The sequence below is a fragment of the Staurois parvus genome, unplaced genomic scaffold (assembly GCF_062004578.1).
Source record: "Staurois parvus isolate SC_StPar_1 unplaced genomic scaffold, SC_StPar_1.0 ptg000423l, whole genome shotgun sequence".
NCBI classification, from domain to species: Eukaryota; Metazoa; Chordata; class Amphibia; order Anura; family Ranidae; genus Staurois; species Staurois parvus.
In genome coordinates this window covers 2295959-2315456 of record NW_028318219.1, presented here as the reverse complement: position 1 = coordinate 2315456, position 19498 = coordinate 2295959, and the positions used below count along the sequence as shown (strand labels likewise).

The 19498-nt window shown below is 42.7% G+C and overlaps 1 protein-coding gene across 1 annotated transcript in view; it reads left to right on the top strand.

The window, feature by feature from the left end:
• The first annotated feature begins 7065 nt into the window (after nt 1-7065).
• ERFL (ETS repressor factor like) overlaps nt 7066-19498 on the top strand; it is a 98849-nt gene continuing 86416 nt past the window's right edge. Inside the window, exon 1 of the mRNA XM_089687328.1 lies at nt 7066-7509. The gene's annotated coding sequence lies outside the window, so the exon portion shown is untranslated. The remainder of the gene's footprint in view (nt 7510-19498) is intronic.

Below are 19498 nucleotides of genomic sequence, written 5' to 3'. Positions count from 1 at the left end.
GGTGTTAGAGCTCCCATTAAGCAGGCATGGTCCGGTTTTCTCCATTAGGAAACCTACACTGAAAAATGTCATCGCTGGAGTGCATGTAGACAAGAAGTGCCTGTAAAGAGGATTCAGGGGATCACTAAGATGCAACAAAGGATGGAAAAAAAGCAAAATCAAGTAACTTGAATTTAAAAATGCCAATTGTTTCTGATGGAGAGTGCTTAAAGCGGAGCTCCAGTCTCTGGTGAAAAAATAAAAGTCAGCAGCTACAAAAACAGCCACTCAACCTGCCCCTCGATCCAGCAATGAGCTCACCACAGCCGGGTTCACTGGCCATCCTTTGTCCCCGCCACCGACATCTTCACAGTAAGGTGCCCACTGTGCATGTGCAAGCAGCGCTGTGCCTTGTGAATGGTCCTGTAGTCTTCTGGGACCTGTCATGTGGAGGAGAAACTCTGCTTCCGATCCCCTAGGGGAGGTCGGAGTGGGAGCGGGTATGTGTCAAATTGGGTACCCACTCCAAAACTGGGTACCCACTACCCCCTGTTCCCCAAAAGTGCCAATGTAGTTCAATTAGAGTTTACATCTAATTTAAATGATACAGAGGCCACGCCTCCACCCCAGAACGTAGTTGCCTGGCTCTCTTATGACATCAATACTTGATCAATCATATACCCAAAACAAGCATGCAGCTAGTAAAGTCACCTAACTTGCATGCTTATAACTCTGGTATTGAAGAACTGCATTAGCAGAGCAGCCAGGCCAGTGGCATTTTCAGAAGGAATTACTGGCAATAGCAGTCTATATAGTTTGTTTTTTTAGATCAGTGGTCTCCAAACTGCAGCCTGGGGGTCGAATTCGGCCCTTTGCATGCTTTTATCTGGTCCTTGGAGCACAACATTATTCACTGAGAGCAACGAAGGGGCACAATTCCTCCGAATGATACCAACAATGGGACACAATTCCTCCCAATGACACCAATGATGGGGCACAATTCCTCCCAATGACACTAACGATGGGGCACAGTTCCTCCCAATGACACAAACAATGGGGCCCAAAAACACCAGTGACGGAGCACAATTCTTTCCAGTGACACCAATGATGGGGCACAATTCCTCCCAATGACACCAATGATGGGGCACAATTCCTCCCAATGACACCAATGATGGGGCACAATTCATCCCAATGACACCAATGATGAGGCACAGTTCCTCCCAATGACACAAACAATCAGGCCCAATAACACCAGTGACGGAGCACAATTCTTTCCAGTGACACCAGTGATGGGGCACAATTCCTCGCATTGACACCAGTGATAGGGCACTATTTCTCCCAATGACACCAACAATGGGGCCCAATGGCACCAATGTCATGTTAACATGACAGCCAGACAACAAGCATTTCAGAAGCAATGGTAGCCCCCATACAGAGAGAGAGAGAGTGTGTGTGTGTGCCTGACACAAGAGAAATATGTATCCTGCCATTGCTGGCCTCTCCTTTTGAAGATGCTTGTTGCCTGGCTGTCATACCAGTGCATTAAAGCTGAACACCAGCAAAAAAACAAGATAAAATTGAAGCGATCTGGAGGGGATATTAGTATAATTGCTGATGAGAAAAATGTAGCCTGCCATTGCTGGTCTTCCCTTTTGAAAATGCTAGTTGTCTGGCTGTCATACTGATACTTTAAAGCCCAACTACAAAAAACTTGAAAATTCTCTGTGGCAGCGAAGCACTTGCACTGGAAGGGTTAACTGTTCCTTTAGAGTTAAGAAGCCTGGAAAAGTAAAATTTCTTCCCCGATCCTCTGCATTGCTAAACTGGTCCCTGCAATGCCTTCTTCCCCATGTTTAAGGTCCTGACATTATCACGACCAATGCAGGGTCAATATCCCTGCATTGCACGCGAGGATGCTGATGGACAGCCTGCTGCCGGAGCATTGGAGAACGCCATCTGCTGGGGGAGCAGAGGATCGGGCAAGTAAAAGTATTTTTACTATTCCTAGGGTGAGCGGTTAACCCTTGTAGTGTGGGTGGGCAGTGTGTCCCCATTGGGAACAGTCTGCCCTCACTTCCTGGCTCAATAAGTAACTGAAAATCATGGGACAGGAAATTAGATGCAATCTCCCCAGTGGGGACACAGACAGTAATTAACTGGGAATCCTGGGACAGGAAGTAAGGTGAAATCTCCCCAGTGGGGACACAGACAGTAATTAACTAGGAATCCTGGGACAGAAACATGGGCAGACTGACAACTCATGGGGCCCCCGGGCAATAGGGGATCATGGGGCCCCTGTGTCCTTGCCCAAACTCAACAAAGCCTATGAAAAAGGTACCAGGGGCATCCCATGGGGCCCCCTACTAACCCTGGGCCCTCGGGCAGTGCCCAAGTTTCCAAATGGTCAGTCCGCCCGTGTGTTTCTACCAGTGTGTGATTGAAAACAATATCCTCCCCTGCAGCCTCTAATGATGTGGAACCCCCATAATTCTCTGGTAGCCCGAGTTTCCAAATGGTCAGTCCGCCCCTGGACAGGAAGTAAGGTGAAATCTCCCCAGTGGGTACACAGACAGTAATTAACTGGGAATCCTGGGACAGGAAGTAAAGTGAAATCTCCCCAGTGGGTACACAGACAGCCATGCTTATGACACGCACTCTTTAAATGCACGATGCTGGGTGTTGTAGTTCCCCAAGCTTCGTGTTGGAAGTGGTTTGGACAGGAAGTGAAGTGAAATCTCCTCAATGGAGACACAGGCAACCAATCTTGCTCCTCAGAAGCACTGAAGCCCTACACAGCCAGTCAACTAACATTTCCAGAAGCATGCAAGCAATGATCCCTATTTTTTGCTTATGACAGGTACCCTTTAAATGGCAGATAGCTGGGTGTTATAGTTCCCCAGGTTCCCCTCTCTATCATAGAAGGATTGAGTTCAGTACTGGGAATTTTTAACCTAACTGGGAGTCGTGGGACAGAAAGTGAGGTGAAATCTCCCAAATGGTGACACAGGCAACCATATTTGCTCCTGCTCAGAGGCACTGAAGCCATATACAGCCAGTCAATTAGCATTTTCAGCAGCATGCTAGCAATGGCCTCTAGTTTTTGCTTTTGCCACATTCGCTTTAAATGCCTTATGCTGGGTGTTGTATTTCCCCAAGCTCCATGTTGGAAGCGGATGGTATAGGAAGAGAAGTCTCCACAGTGGGGACACAGAAAGCCATGCTTGCTCCCTCTCAGAAGCACAGAAGCCCTTCACAGCCAGTCAACTTTCAGCAGCATTCAAAACAATGACCCCTATTTTTTGCTTACGGTGGGTACCTTTTAAATGCCAGATGCTGGGTGTTGTAGTCGCCCATGTTCCCTATTATGAAAATGGTTGGAAACAGGAAGTGAGGTGAAATCTCTCCAATGGAGACACAGTCAATCAAGCTTTCTCCTTCGGAAGCATGGAAACCCTACACAGCCAGTCAACTAGCATTTCCAACACCATGCAAGCAATGATCCTTGTTTTTGTTTATTACAGGTACCCCTTAAATGACTGATACTGGATGTTGTAGATCCCCAGGTCCTCTTCTCTATGTTGGGAAGTGGTTGGGACAGGAAGTGAGGTGAAATCTCTCCAATGGGGACAAAGGCAACCGTGATTGCTCCATCTTAGAAGCACTGAAGCCCCACACAGCCAGTCAACTAGCATTTTGAGCAGCTTAGAAGCAATGGTTTCTGTTTTTAGGTTTATGGCAGATACCCTTTAAAAGCCAGATGCTGGATGTTGTAGTTCCCCAAGCTCCCCTCTCTATGTGAAGGTGGTTGAGACAGGAAGTAAGGTGAAATCTCTCCAGTGGGGACACAGGCAACCATGATTTGTCCATCTCAGAAGCACTGGAGCCCCACACAGCAAATCAACTAGCATTTAGAGCAGCTTACAAATGGCTCCTGTTTTTGGCTTATGGCAGGTACCCTTTAAATACCAGATGCTGAATGTTGTCCTTCCACAAGCTCCTCTTTCTTGCTGTCTCAACCACCTACACATAGAGATGGGAGCTTGGGGAACTACTACACCCAGCATCTGCCTTTGAAAGGGTACCTGTCATGAGCAAAAATAAGGACCATTGCTAGCATGCTGTTGGAAATGCTAGTTGACTGGCTGTGTGGGGCTTCAGTGCTTCTGAGAATGAGAAAGCATGGTTGCCTGTGTCCCCATTGGAGAGATTTCACCTCACTTCCTGTCTCAACCACCTTCACATAGAGAGGGGAGCTTGGGGAACTACAACATCCAGCATCTGGCATTTAAAGGGTACCTGCCATAAGCCAAAAAACAGGAACCATTGTTTGCAAGCTGCTCAAAATGCTAGTTGACTGGCTGTGTGGGGCTTCAGTGCTTCTGAGATGGAGCAATCATGGTTGCCTGTGTCCCCATGTGCTCCCCTCTCTATGTGAAGGTGGTTGAGACAGGAAGTGAGATGAAATCTCTCCAATGGGGACACAGGCAACCATGCTTTCTCCTCCTCAGAAGCACTGAAGCCTAACACAGCCAGTCAACTAGCATTTTGAGCAGCTTGCAAACAATGGTTCCTGTTCCTGCCAGATGCTGGATGTTATAGTTCCCCAAGCTCCCCTCTCTATGTAAAGGCAGTTGAGACAGGAAGTGAGATGAAATCTCTCCAATGGGGACACAGGCAACCATGCTTTCTCCTCCTCAGAAGCACTGAAGCCTAACACAGCCAGTCAACTAGCATTTTGAGCAGCTTACAAACAATGATTCCTGTTCCTGCCAGATTCTGAATGTTGTAGTTCGCCAAGCTCCCCTCTCTATATGAAGGTGGTTGAGACCAGGGGCAGACTGATAACTCATGGGGCCCCCGGGCAATAGGGGATCATGGGGCCCCTGTGTCCTTGTCCAAACTAAAAAAAGCCTATGTAAAAGGTACCAGGGGCATCTCATGGGGCCCCCTAGTGACCCCGAGCCCTCGGGTAGTGCCCGAGTTTCCAAATGGTCAGTCCGCCCCTGGTTGAGACAGGAAGTGAGGTGCAATCTCTCCAATGGGGACACAGGCAACTATGCTTTCTCCTCCTCAAAAGCACTGAAGCCCCACACAGCGAGTCAACTAGCATTTTGAGCAGCTTACATACAATGGTTCCTGTTCCTGCCAGATTCTGAATGTTGTAGTTCCTCAAGCTCCCCTCTCTATATGAAGGTGGTTGAGACCAGGGGCGGACTGACAACTCATGGGGCCCCCGGGCAATAGGGGATCATGGGGCCCCTGTGTCCTTGCCCAAACTAAAAAATAGCCTATGTAAAAGGTACCAGGGGCATCTCATGGGGCGCCCTACTGACCCCAGGCCCTCGGGCAGTGCCCGAGTTTCCAAATGGTCAGTCCGCCCCTGGCTGAGACAGGAAGTGAGGTTAAATCTCTCCAATGAGGACACAGGCAACCATGCTTTCTCCTTCTCAGAAGCACTGAAGCCCCACACAGCCAGTCAACTAGCATTTTAAGCAGCTTACAAACAATGGTTCCTGTTCCTGCCAGATTCTGAATGTTGTAGTTCCCCAAGCTCCCCTCTCTATATGAAGGTGGTTGAGACAGGAAGTGAGATGAAATTGCTCCAATGGGGACACAGGCAACCATGCTTTCTCCTTCTCAGAAGCACTGAAGCCCCACACAACCAGTCAACTAGCATTTTGAGCAGCTTACAAACAATGGTTCCTGTTCCTGACAGATTCTGAATGTTGTAGTTCCCCAAGCTCCCCTCTCTATGTGAAGGCAGTTGAGACAGGAAATAAGGTGAAATCTCTCCAATGGGGACACAGGCAACCATGCTTTCTCCTTCTCAGAAGCGCTGAAGCCCCACACAGCCAGTCAACTAGCATTTTAAGCAGCTTACAAACAATGGTTCCTGTTCCTGCCAGATTCTGAATGTTGTAGTTCCCCGAGCTCCCCTCTCTATGTGAAGGCAGTTGAGACAGGAAGTGAGATGAAATCTCTCCAATGGGGACACAGGCAACCATGCTTTCTCATTCTCAGAAGCACTGAAGCCCCACACAGCCAGTCAACTAGCATTTCAAGCAACATGCTAGCAATGGTCCCTATTTTTGCTCATGACAGGTACCCTTTCAATGGCAGATGCTGGGTGTAGTAGTTCCCCAGACCCCCCTCTCTATGTTGTAAGAGGTTGGACTCAGGACTTGCAAACTTTCCATTCAACTTTCCCCCTCCTGCGGAACTCCAGGCTCCCCTGCAGCTGCAGAGCATTTGCTTGACGCACTTGAAAGCTTCTCTATAATGATGAATTTGTGTCCCAGAGTGTGTGCATCTTCCCTGTGTGTGCTCCCCCCCCCCCCCCACCCCCCAGGCCTGCCCCCTCCTCCATCTATCCCATGCAGACCACGCTTTAATAAATAAATAAGGAGCCAGCAGCAGCAGTAGCGGAGCCCTGCAGGAGAAATACCTTGGGTGCTTTTTTGGCTGCCTTCAGTCTCCACCTCTGGAGTGAGAAGCGGTCGATAAGTAATTGTTATTGCGGGCAGGGAATGCAGAGAGAGGGGGGTCCAGCTAGAACAATTCTCATTTATTTGGTGGCTTTTTTTTTATTGGTGCCATCTGCCCCCCCCCCCCTTCTTCCCCCTCCCCCCATCTTCCTCTTCTCCCCTCCACTGCTCCTGCAAAAAAAAAAAAAAAGAGGACAGCCCAGGGGGGTGACATCCATCCATCTCACTTTAGGGGTCTCTCTCCAAATATACACATATAAAGAGAGAGGGAGGGGATACCAGCAATGGGGGCTTGGAGAAGAGGGGGGGGGGTGGAGGGTAAAAAAAAGCCATTTTCAGCAAAACAAGTTTTTTTTTTTTTTTTTTATCTAGCACTACCTAACAACCCTCTGTAAATGAAATCACTCATTCTCATCAAGTGGCAGGCCAAATATTATCTACAGTGCATTGAGAGGGATCGAATCCTATTTAGAATCGCGATTCGACATCTGTTTTCAAATTTGATCATCTATGAACTTTATTTTCCGAGTTTGGGGAAAATTATATTCTATCGATCCCAGACACTGCCTGCCTGTACATATATTTTCTGCTGCAGCTCAAGGCAAAGGAGTGAGCAGCTAAGGAGTGGAGGCTGACACTCTCTGCAAAGAGCCAAGGCACAAGACACACTTCCGATCTCCTCCTCTCCACCCTCACCTTCTCTCCTCCTCTGCTCCTCTCCTACCTCTCCTCTATTTCCACCCTCTACCTTTCTCTTCTCTAGCTTCCTTCCTTCCTTCCTTTTTTTTTATTTTTTCCCCTTTCACATTCTTTCTTCCCTTTTCTTTTCTCTTCCACATTGCATCCTTTGACAGTTCAGCTTTGGTCCCTCTCTTGCTCCTTGGGTTGAGTTTGCGATCCTGAAGGAAGACTTTCTGAAGATCCTCTCTATTATGACCTCTCACTTTTCATGATTAAGTGTACCTGGTCTCATTCAGTTCCTTGAAGTGCCCAGGAAGAGACTGTCCAATTCTGCTGCTGCAGGACGCTGGATGACAAGGAAAACGTGAGTTCCGACTTGGACTGTCGGGAAACTTAACTTTTCTCTCCTTGGTTCTTCTGCTTGGAGGACAGGGACTTGTGGGGATGGTGTCGGGGTCGGGTGGTTTGCCATGACAGGTGCAATAGGCAAACAAATCTGAAATGGGGTTACCTGTGAGGGTTTGAAGGACAGGGAACGATGGGGTTGGGTGGCTTTCCATGACAGGTGCAAGTTTATGTTTGGTAGAAAATAATAAAAGGGAGGCTGAAAACTATTCTGAAATGGGGTTACCTGTGAGGGTTTGGAGGACAAGTGGAGGATGCAAACTACTCTGAGATAGGGCTACCTGTGAGGGTTTGGGGGACAAGTGGAGGATGCAAACTACTCTGAAATGGGGATACTTATGAGGGTTTTGGGGACAAGTGTAGGATGCAAACTACTCTGAGATAGGGCTACCTGTGAGGGTTTGGGGGACAAGTGGAGGATGCAAACTACTCTGAAATGGGGATACTTATGAGGGTTTGGGGGACAAGTGTAGGATGCAAACTACTCTGAGATAAGGTTACCTGTGAGGGTTTGGAGGACAGGGAATTATTGGGTTGGGTGGCTTTCCATGACAGGTGCAAGTTTATTTTTGGTAGAAAATAATAAAAGGGAGGCTGAAAACTATTCTGAAATGGGGATACTTATGAGGGTTTGGGGGACAAGTGGACGATGCAAACTACTCTGAGATAGGGCTACCTGTGATGGTTTGGAAGACAGGGAACTATGGGGTTGGGTGGCTTTCCATGACAGGTGCAAGTTTATTTTTGGTAGAAAATAATAAAAGGGAGGCTGAAAACTATTCTGAAATGGGGTTATCTGTGAGGGTTTGGGGGACAGGGGGGAGGCAGCAAACTATTCTGAAATGGGGTTACCTGTGAGGGTTTTGAGGACAAGTGGAGGATGCAAACTACTCTGAGATAGGGCTACCTGTGAGGGTTTATAGGACAGGGAACTATGGGGTTGGGTGGCTTTCCATGACAGGTGCAAGTTTATGTTTGGTAGAAAATAATAAAAGGAAGGCTGAAAACTATTCTGAAATAGGGATACTTGTGAGGGTTTGGGGTACAAGTGGAGGATGCAAACTACTCTGAGATGGGGTGACCTGTGAGGGTTTGGAGAACAGGGAACTATGGGGTTGGGTGGCTTTCCATGACAGGTGAAATTTTATGTTTGGTAGAAAATAATAAAAGGGAGGCTGAAAACTATTCTGAAATGGGGTTACCTGTGAGGGTCTGTAGGACAGGGAACTATGGGGTTGGGTGGCTTTCCATGACAGGTGCAAGTTTATATTTGGTAGAGAATAATAAAAGGGAGGCTGAAAACTATTCTGAAATGGGGTTACCTGTGAGGGTTTGGGGGACAGGGGGGAGGCAGCAAACTATTTGGAGATAGGGTTACCTGTGAGTGAGTGTTTGTAGGACAGGGAAATAGGGGCTGCTGCCGGGTTGGGTGGTTTGCCATGACAGGTGCAAGTTTATGTTTGGTAGAAAATAATAAAAGGGAGGCTGCAAACTATTCTGAAATGGGGCTACCTCTGAGGGTTTGGAGGACAAGTGGAGGATGCAAACTACTCTGAGACAGGGTTACCTGTGAGGGTTTGTAGGATGGGGAACTATGGGGTTGCTGTAGGGTTGGGTGGCTTTCCATGACAGGTGCAAGTTTACCTTTGGTAGAAAATAATAAAAGGGAGGCTGCAAACTATTCTAAAATTGGGTTACCTGTGAGGGTTTGGAGGACAGGTGGACAGTTCAAACTACTCTGAGATAGGGTTACCTTTGAGGGTTTGTAGGAAAGGGAACTGTGGGATTGCTATAGGATTGGGTGGCTTTCCATTACAGGTGCAAGTTTATGTTTGGTAGAAAATAATAAAAGGGAGGCTGCAAACTATTCTGAAATAGGGTTTACCTGTGAGGGTTTGTAGAACAAGTGAAGGATGCAGATTACTCTGAGAAAGAGTTACCTGTGAATGTTTGTAGGACAGGGAACTATGGGGTTGCTGTAGGGTTGGGTGGCTTTCCATGACAGGTGCAAGTTTAGTAGAACATAATAAAAGGGATGCTGAAAACTACTCAGAAATAGAGTTACCTGTGAGGTTGTGGAGGACAGGGGGAGGCTGAAAACAACTCTGAGATAGAGTTACCTGTGAGTGTTTTGGAGGACAGGGAATTATGGGGTTGCTGTGGGGTTGTGTGGCTTTCCATGACAGGTGCAAGTTTATGTTGGGTAGAAAATATTAAAAGGGAGGAAGGCTGCAGACCAATCTCCAATGGGGTTACCTGTAAGGGTTTTGAGGACAGGGGGAGGCTGCAAACTACTCTGAAACAGGGTTACCTGTGAGGTTTTGGAGGACAGGGTCCTATGGGGGTGCTGTGGGGTGGTTTGCCATGACAGATGAAAGGTTGTGAAGGGCAGAAAATATTGTACTGGAAAGATGCAATAAAATACTATGAAATTCAGTTTCCTGGAAGTTTTGGAGGACAGGGACCTGATAATCAGACAATACTGCACAGAGGGGAGGCATCAAACTACTCAGGGGTAGGGTTACCTGTGAGGCTTTGGAGGACAGGGACATATGGGGTTGCTGTCAGGTTAAGTGGCTGTTGTATCGGGTGGGTGGACATGATAGGTGCAAGATTATAGTGGCTAGAAAAAATTAAAGGGAGGCTACAAACTACTCTAAGACAGTTTTACCTGTGAGTTTTTGGAGGACAGCAACCTATGAGGTTGCTGGCAAGTCAGGTGGGGAGGGGGTGTCATGTCAAATGGAAGGTCATGATGGGCTGAAAAACAGTTTTTTGGAGGACAGGAACCTGATAGGCAGACTTTGTTGCACAGGATAAAGGCAACAAACATCTCTAAAATAGGGTTACCTGTGTGGGTTTGGAGGACAGGGACCTATGGAGTTGCTGTTGGGTCAAGTTGGGTGGTTTGCCAAAACACATGCAAGGTTATGATGGGCTGAAAATATTGCAATGGAGGGAAGCAACAAAGTACTGTGAAATACAGTTTGCTGTACGTTTATGGGGGGCAAGGACCTGAGGTGCAAGGGAGGGAGGCAGCAAGCAACTCTGAAATAGGTTTACCTGTGAGTTTGTGAAGGGCAGGGACCTATGGGGTTGCTGTGGGGCAGGGTGGCATGCCATAACAGGTGCAAGGTTATGATGGGCAGACGAAATTGCACAGTAGGGACCAGGGGCGGACTGACAACTCATGGGGCCCCCGGGCAATAGGGGATCATGGGGCCCCTGTGTCCTTGCCCAAACTCAAAAAAACCTATGAAAAAGGTACCAGGGGCATCTCATGGGGCCCCCTACTGACCCCGGGCCCTCGGGCAGTGCCCGAGTTTCCAAATGGTCAGTCCGCCCCTGGTAGGGAGTCAACAAACCTTGAGATAGGGTCACCTGTGAATGTTTGGAGGACAGGGACCTGTGGGGTTTCTGTTGGGTCTGGTGGTTTGCCATAATGGAGGCAGAGTTATATTAGGAAGAAAATGGAGGTACATGTGGGTTTGCTGTCAGGTCAGTTATCTGTCGGGTTGAGTTGCTTTTGGGTTGAGTGGCTTGCCATCACAGATGCAAGGTTTTGTTGGGTAGAAAATACAAAGGAGGGAAGCCACTAATCTGAAATAAGGTTACCTGTGGGTGCTTGGAGGCCAGGGACATGTGGGATTACTGTCGGGTCCGGGGCTGTTGGGTCGGGTGGCTTGTCGTGACAGGTGCAAGGTCCTGATGGCCAGACAATACTAGACTGGAAGGGAGCAACAAACTACTCTGAAGGTTATCTGTGTGTGTATTAGCCGGACAGGGACATGTGGGGTTGCTGCTGAGTTGGGTGGCGTGCCTTGATTGGTACTAAGTTATGACAGGTAGAAAGTATTGCAAAGGAGGGAGGCAACAAAGTATTGTGAAATAGGATTACCTGTGACTTGGGGGTAGCTCTCTTCTGCAAGAAAACTAGATAGTAAAGAAGTGTGCAGAGCAGCTTTGGTTTGCCAAGTGCAGGAACTTATAACAGCCAGCTTTCAGTTCATTTTTTTATTTTTGGATGTGGATTTCTGAACGGCCTGTGGGATACTAAACTTGCACATTGTTCCATGTATTGGAATGAATGCAAAGCAACTTAACTACAATAGAACACCCATAAAGTCAAATGGTGGATATTATAGCAAAGGCTCTTTAGTGTGAATACAACTCACGTGTGATAGGACAAGACAACTCCTCTAGTGCAATACATATGTATGTAGGTGAAACAAAGTGCAACAGTACAGCAATAAGGATGATAACCTAAAATGTATCCAAACCAAAGAACAGAAATTGAGTATTGCAGCCTTCTGGTCCTTAGATGTGGTGGCTTCATTGCTTTTCTTTTTTTCACAATTGCTCTTTTTATTTTAACCTGGTAATCCTCCATTAACACACTCTCTGTCCTAGAATGACAACCGTACTGAGCAGCATTGTCATCATAGGTCAGGGAGTGTGTTAAAATTACATCACACTGTGTTAGGACTACATAAAACCTCCCTCACTACTCCATAAGAGGGGGAGGTGTTTTGTAGTCCACTGAGATAGTAGGGGAAAATGCTGGGTTTTATTTGCACTTGTCAAACAAATATAATAAAACATCTCAATTGTATATTTAAAAGAACACAAAGAAGTAAATAAGAGAAATTTACACTTGCGCACTAGCGCAGAAACAGATCTATTTACCCTTCATGTACTGTTTAAAGGGACACACACATAGGAAAAAAATGACTATTGCCATGCTGATACGACCCATGTAGGGATGTCCTCTAATAAGAGCAGTGTCAGTCCTATGTAGAGCTATTTTGGACCATATACTATCCAATTATTAATTTTCAATTTGATCGCGGCGGCATCAATGTGAATATTTTGCTACCCTATGCATACAATAGTAGTGCGAAATGACTGAAATCACCTGTATGAAATAAAAATTCATGCATGGGATGGACAATTTTGGATGATAGAAAGGATATAGTTAGCAAATATCTTGCACCTTCTGGCTTGCAGGATGTGAAGCATAATTTTTATTACGTGATGGTAACCTAACATGTGCACCGATGCCACTTATAAAGTATCATTTACAGTCTATACATGTGCTGCTGGACGGTGCCACGCTCAAAGGAACAAAACCCGAGTTCTCACTTTGTCAACTTTGGTTACTCCTGGCTCGGTGAGCAAGAGAACAGACTGATTTGAAGTTTCCCAGCTTCCTCCTCTCAACTCAAGCTCAACACAACACTTCGGATCTGACTTGTCACTCTCCTGGGTCTTTTTAATCCTTGATGAACCCTCTCCTTAATCCCTCAACCCCACCCCCGACAATTGCGTCTTTTTTCAAATTTGACTCTTTTCGAACCTCAAACCAAACTTGTTTTGCGTCCTTTGTTTTTTCAAAACAGCTCTTTTTGTTGACCTCATCAAGAACATTCAGTTTACGTTCCTATTTTTCAACATTTGTAAATTTGAATATTGAGGTTTTCGGGCATTTCTGCTCTGAACGGTATTTGTCCAATTTTTTTTTTTCAATTTTCCTCCCCCCACCAAACCACAGTCCCTTTATCCTCTCCCTCTCTCTCTCACGTCTCTTCCCCTCTCTGCAGCTAACTGGGGCCGGTTTCCGTTTAGATTAAGCCAGGGAACCTAATTCCAGGGCAAGGATCGAATCTTCTGGCAACAAAGGGAAATAGCGTATTGATCAGGAGCTCCGGAGATTAAGAGACAAGTGTGTGTATCCATCAGAGCTAAACTGCCTCTCTCTGCCCTCTGTGGGGCTGCCTGCGGACGCCTGCTGCATGCCAAGCTTCTACTACACTTAACCCTCCGCTTACCCTATCAGGACCTTTTTAAGGCCTGGTACCAGGACCCCAGACCCAGTGCACGTTGACCGCACTGTCTGCGTACACGCAGTAGATGTAGATCATAAAGGCAGCCCCTTCTCTAAAAAGAACCATTGAAATATTCTTCAATCTCTTCTATAACCTCCAAATTAAAGGAACAGCACACTTAATAAAACCCAAATTCTTCATTGCGAAATGACCCCTCGTTACATCCACAAATCTGATTGTAGCATTTCTGTAAAACGACTTTTATTTTCTTCTTCTTCATGGATGGCTGTCCTCCGTTAGCTGCTATTTTAGGCTAAAAGGGGCTTAGAAGTCTTGAATCTGCGCAGGAAGTCAAGTGTGCGCCGTAAAATTTCGATCTCCGCTATGCCACCTTACATTTTTATTATATGTAGTGAGGACTTTATAAATTTTAGAATTGTATGCATAAAAATTATCAAAAAATGTTTATGCATTTTATAATTTTTTTTTTTGCCTTGCCTAATATTGGGTTTTATAGTCACCCCTCACCTTTTAACGCCCAGCCAGCTCTCAGTCATAAATGTAGTGTATTGCCAAGTAAGTTTGTTTCTAACCCTCATCAGGCATGAAAAGTCCTTCAAAGCTGCCCAGATGGTGTGTCTGCTCATCATGATTTCTAACGCGTTTTGAATGCTGTTATTTTTTTTTTTTTTATGGCAAAAACTCTGCTCTCGCCCTCTGCTTAGCTGCATAAACACACATAATTCCAACAAATAATCAACACATAATGCAGTCATTCATTTTGTTTGGTTAACGATCATCTCTTTTCAAGTGTACCCCCCTTCATTTATTTCCAGTCGCCTTTACACTTCTAATAACGCTGTTTTTAATTCCCCTCCCCAAAGTCAATATATATCAGTAAGGAAATGAAGCGCGTCGAGGAGCAAAGTGGTTGCCACTTATATATCAAATAAATAGACCAACATTAATTTTAACAATACATAGGGAAACATACACATTAGCTACGTGAAATATTGTCTCTTTCTTCTTATAAATTAAATGGGTACTTTCTTTACATTAGGCCCGAAAACAAAAATGGGATTCCTTAATTTTATAAAATCTGCAAATTAAATTGTTCCTGGCATATATTTAACAATTTGAGATCTTTTTTAGGAGCTATCAATTTATTCTCAGGCTTTACTTAATGAAAGCAATGCCAGTGGTCTGTATTTTAAAAAACCTAAAAAAAAAAATGATGGTGTGATAAATAATATGACCTTCCACAAACTTTCTAGTCAACTGTTTTATTTAAAAATCACAGTTCTGGAACAGACCAGTCAACTGCATTTGAAAAATGTAAATAGAAAGTTGGATCGATAAAGTTTGTCGTCTGAAATTTGCTCTTGTACATAACCAGTCCCCAAAGCCATTGGTCTTACTTGCCTTATCAATAAGTCATATTGGATATTATTAAAATTGGAACTCAGGTGATGAAATGGATAAAGAAATAGTTCCCTATAAAGCTGGTGTGGATTTTTCCTATGTTGGAAACACGTCTAAAAATACATGAACTGTCGTATGAGCAACCCATTGGAAAAATAATTATTATTTTTTTTTTTTCAGGCATCAAAGAGAATAGCATGCAGTATTATATCATAGCTCTGTGTTATTTTTTTACAACCTGTTTATGATACTAAGCAATAAAAATATATATTGGGTATTGGGGGGGGGGGGTGATGTACTAAAATTAGGTCACAAATTGTCAACAGTTCAAAGCTTTATTTACAATGAAAATCTCTGACACTTTTGACCTGCAGTTAAGTATAATGGAATAAAGCAGCAGTGTAGTGCAGTCTGTAAATACATTATTGGTCTGTTTTTATTTGACAGTTTGTTGCACCCAAATACATAAATATAGCTTGGCGAAAGAGCTTACATTTTAAGTCTGAGTTAACCAAAAATATTATATCTGTCAACTGAAAATTACATTTTCCACTGCCAACCCTTCTATCTAAATATAATATATTTGTATGTTTTTTTTTCTTGAAACAAAGTTTTCATTGACTGTTTAAAAAAAAATTATATATATATATATCTATATATATATATAGATATAGATATATATCTCAAAGCACAATTACATATGAACGTAATTACATTTAAAATTTTGACAGCAATATAATGTTTTCACAAAAAAAGGCATTTTAAAGGCTCTATTAATAAAACATTTTTCAATCCAAGATGAAGAGGACTCATTTGTATCTTATCCTTACGGATCATATTCATCATTGTCTAAAATAGTTCACTGATTAATAATTATACCCACCAAATTTCCATAGGAATTAGTTTTACATGAGATTAACAACTGTGCTGTGATAAATAGACCCCTTAGTGGTGTATAATGATGCTCTGTGTCATTTTATACACTGTCACTCTTAGTATATCAACATTAAAACTGTGATCTATTAATTGTTTTAGTCAGGGAGCAAAGTCACCATGATAATGTATTATACGTTTAGCTTAGACGCTAAGGGTTAAGTGTTCTGTCAAATTCAGTATCTCTCTATAACAAGATAAGAAAATAAGATTTTGTATTAGTTCAATGTGTAATGTGGTGTATTTTCATGTATTAAGAAAAAAAAAAAAAAAAAGAATTTTAACAGCTCATTAAAGATAGGTGGACAAAGCTCGAAAAAAAAATGCATATAGAAAAGCCTATGTGGAGACGAAAAAGTAAATGAGGGAGAAAATTGTATATTCAATATAAGCGCAGGAATCCGCAATATGCTGAGAAAACTCAAAGGAGGCAGGGGAATTGAAAAACAAAAAAAAAATTGTTAGGATGCTGTAGGATATAGGCACAGCCGGGTAACAAAATGGAGGCCGAATTGCCTGGAAAATGTAAAAAAATAGGTTATTAAATTGTCATGATAAATCAGTTACATTGCAGACAAAATTGTTTTTTTTTAATTTTTGGACTGAAGAATATTTTTGGATCCTTTTGAATTATCAATGTATATTTTATCTTATATATATTCTATATTTTACATCCATCTCTAAAAGATATTAAAGATTAATCTATAAAAATGAAAACATTTTTTATTTTTACATTTATAAAAGAACAGAATTGTGGGGGGTTTTCAGTCAAGCTGTGCAAACAGGTGTCTCTGTAAAAAAACCTTAATTGGCCTTGTTACTTCAACAAAAAAAACTTTATTTATAAAAACATTTGTAACATTTTACCAATCTTTAAAAAAAAAAACCAAAAGTGTGACTTTGCTGTCATAAAATATAGATATATTACAATTGGAAATTATTTTATAAAGGCAGAAAAGATCCATTTTGTTTTTGTTAAGGCTTGTTGTGCCAACAGGTGTTACCTCCAATCCACATTGACTATGTTCTCAGCTTTTTATAACTTTACTAAAAAAAATCTCTCTATTTTACCATGTCAGAAAGCATTATAAAATACAAGCAAAATGTGCTTCTCCTTTTAAGTCTTTATGTTTCTCTTACCAAAGTAAATATCACCTCCTATCATGAATGACATTTGAAGAATATAAAAAAAAAGGAACACGCTTGTTTGATTTTCATTCCTCTTAGCTTGAGTGGGTGCCTTGACAAGACTTAAAACGATAAAGGCACTTTGGACAAGACACTATCATCGAGATTTGCAAATTCGCTATGTCTGCACCTGACCCGCTCCGTGAACTTGGTCGGATGCAAAGGACGACTGTGGGAATCTGAGCCAATATGTCATAGGCGCAGCCAAGTCGGGAATGTATTATTAGGGTTACTAATATCTTTTAGTCCAGCAGTCTTTACAGAAGTAAAATGACACCCTTTTTTGATGGGTATATTCCCTCTGAAATTTGTTGACTTACAGATCAGTGGGAGAATTTGTAGGGGGATGAAGGAACATTGGTGGTCCCGGGGCCATTTTGTTGTAGCCCACTACCTGAGTTTTTATCGTGATTCACTTATTATCAAACAAAATTAGTTTGCTTACACTAAATTAAGTCTAGCCTAAGGTCTAATAAGTAGAGTGTTGTATTTTTACTGTAAGTTGCTACCAGTTTATTTATCGCCAGTACAGTTACAGGCAATAAGGGCTTGGTGGTTTGTTTAAGTGTGCCAGGTTGTTCACCACTGATCACCTTCCACAGTTTACAATCTCTAGGTTTCAAGTAACTCATCGCTCATCAAATGATCCGGAACATGCAAAAGCTAACACGGAGGTCATACGTATATGATCAACTGATCATCCTTTGAAGCTAATCCAAAATATTATGTCCTCAACTCCTCTGTATAATTTACTATATTATGTTTCTATTATATTTACTATACTATCTTTCCTGAAATATTGTTGCACAGATACCCAACCATGACATTTTATACAATTGCGATACAGCAACCGCTAACCAACCTTTCAAACGCAAGTTATCCCAGAATCCTTTGTTTGGGTCCACTTGAGCGAAGATGTCAGTTTGTATTCCTATTATACGCAGAGGTTTCTCCCGGTATATTTACAGTAAAGTATATTACAGGTTGTGTCCCTTGTTTTTTGAAAGTTCTTAGGCCTTCAGAAGAAGAGGGAGAAAATTTTTCCATAATTTAAAAAGTATTTAACCCAGGCTTAAACTAGCTCCTCTATTGCAGCCATTGAAAATATTTCCCACTGACAGCCAACATTTGCTAACGCTTTTTATAATGACCTATTGGGACTCTATAGTTTGTTTTACAGCCTGTGTTGGGGCAATTAGCTTAACACGCAGAGAACAGAAACAAAAGCCAATCAATTTTGGAAGCGTGGTTGGTACTGGAGAGCCAATTAGAACTTGGCTAGCTATCACCTTACGTTCAGTCAAACATAATTTAATACTAATAAAGACATAAAGATTTAAAGACCAGAATTATAGGTTATGTAGTTCGCCATTAATTCTTGTCATCATCACTACTCTCCGCCATTCCCGATATCATGTCATTCCATCTATTGTGGATTACATTTTTGCACATTGCACAGTCCAGTTATATTCCCCACAGAGGCTATACCACTGCTTGAAATAATTTTTAATAAAATTGAGAGAAAATAATTATCAAACTCAGAAAGATATTGTCATTTTCAAATAGTGTGAAAAAGAATAGATGGTTGTTTGCGCCTGAAAAAAGACACTTTTGCTATATGGGTTTATTGGTTGCTGCTTACTATGCAAAGTTAATGCAGATATAAAATGATATGATTGGGTGTCTGTACAACACAACATTATTTTGGGAAAAATTCTAATATGGATATATGTTTGCCTAGCTTCATCTAGTAAATTGTATAGAGGAGCTTCACAGGCTGGTCAGTTGGCCATATACATAACCTCCATTTTAATTTTTGATTGATGAGCGAAGAGTTTCAGATTCATATATTGTAATGTACATATTTATATCATAAAGAGTATTCATGGAAACCTGATGTTATGTGTACAGCCTTCCACATCAGTCTCTGTGAAGGCATTAAGAGTTGAATATTCTTATCAAACATAATAAAAAGTTGGTCAGAAACTAATTAGCCTATCCACATGATTTTGAATATTAAGTGGAAACTGAAGAACCCCACACCAACAAGAACACACAAACTCCATGTAGGTTGTGTCCCTGGTGGGAACCAAACTCAAGACCCCAGAGTGCAAACCTATGTGCAAAGCAAAGTTACCCAAAGCAGCCCATGCAGGCATTCCAGATTCACAAACTCCATAAATTTAAACATTCGCTACAATTGAGGATATTCTCCAGATTTGTAAAATTATGCACTGGTCTCTATATACAACCCAACTAAACAATGAGACTGCTATCATCGTTCACATTGTAAAACATCAGTAAATGAAATGGTATTTTAATTTTTTTTTTTTTAAATTAAACGTGCTGGACAACTGATTAATTTTTATATTTTTTTAAGAATGCAACCAATGAGACATCAACTTTCATTATCTTAGAACAGGCAGAAGAATTAAAGTTGGTTGCTGATTGGTTGGATGTTATTGGTCACTTCAATTGGAAACTTATTCAAGGCTTATTCTGTAACACAGTACAAAATGTGCTGAAACCCATATTAACTGGTTCCAGCTATTAACTGGGAACGGTACCCATAAAGTTTAG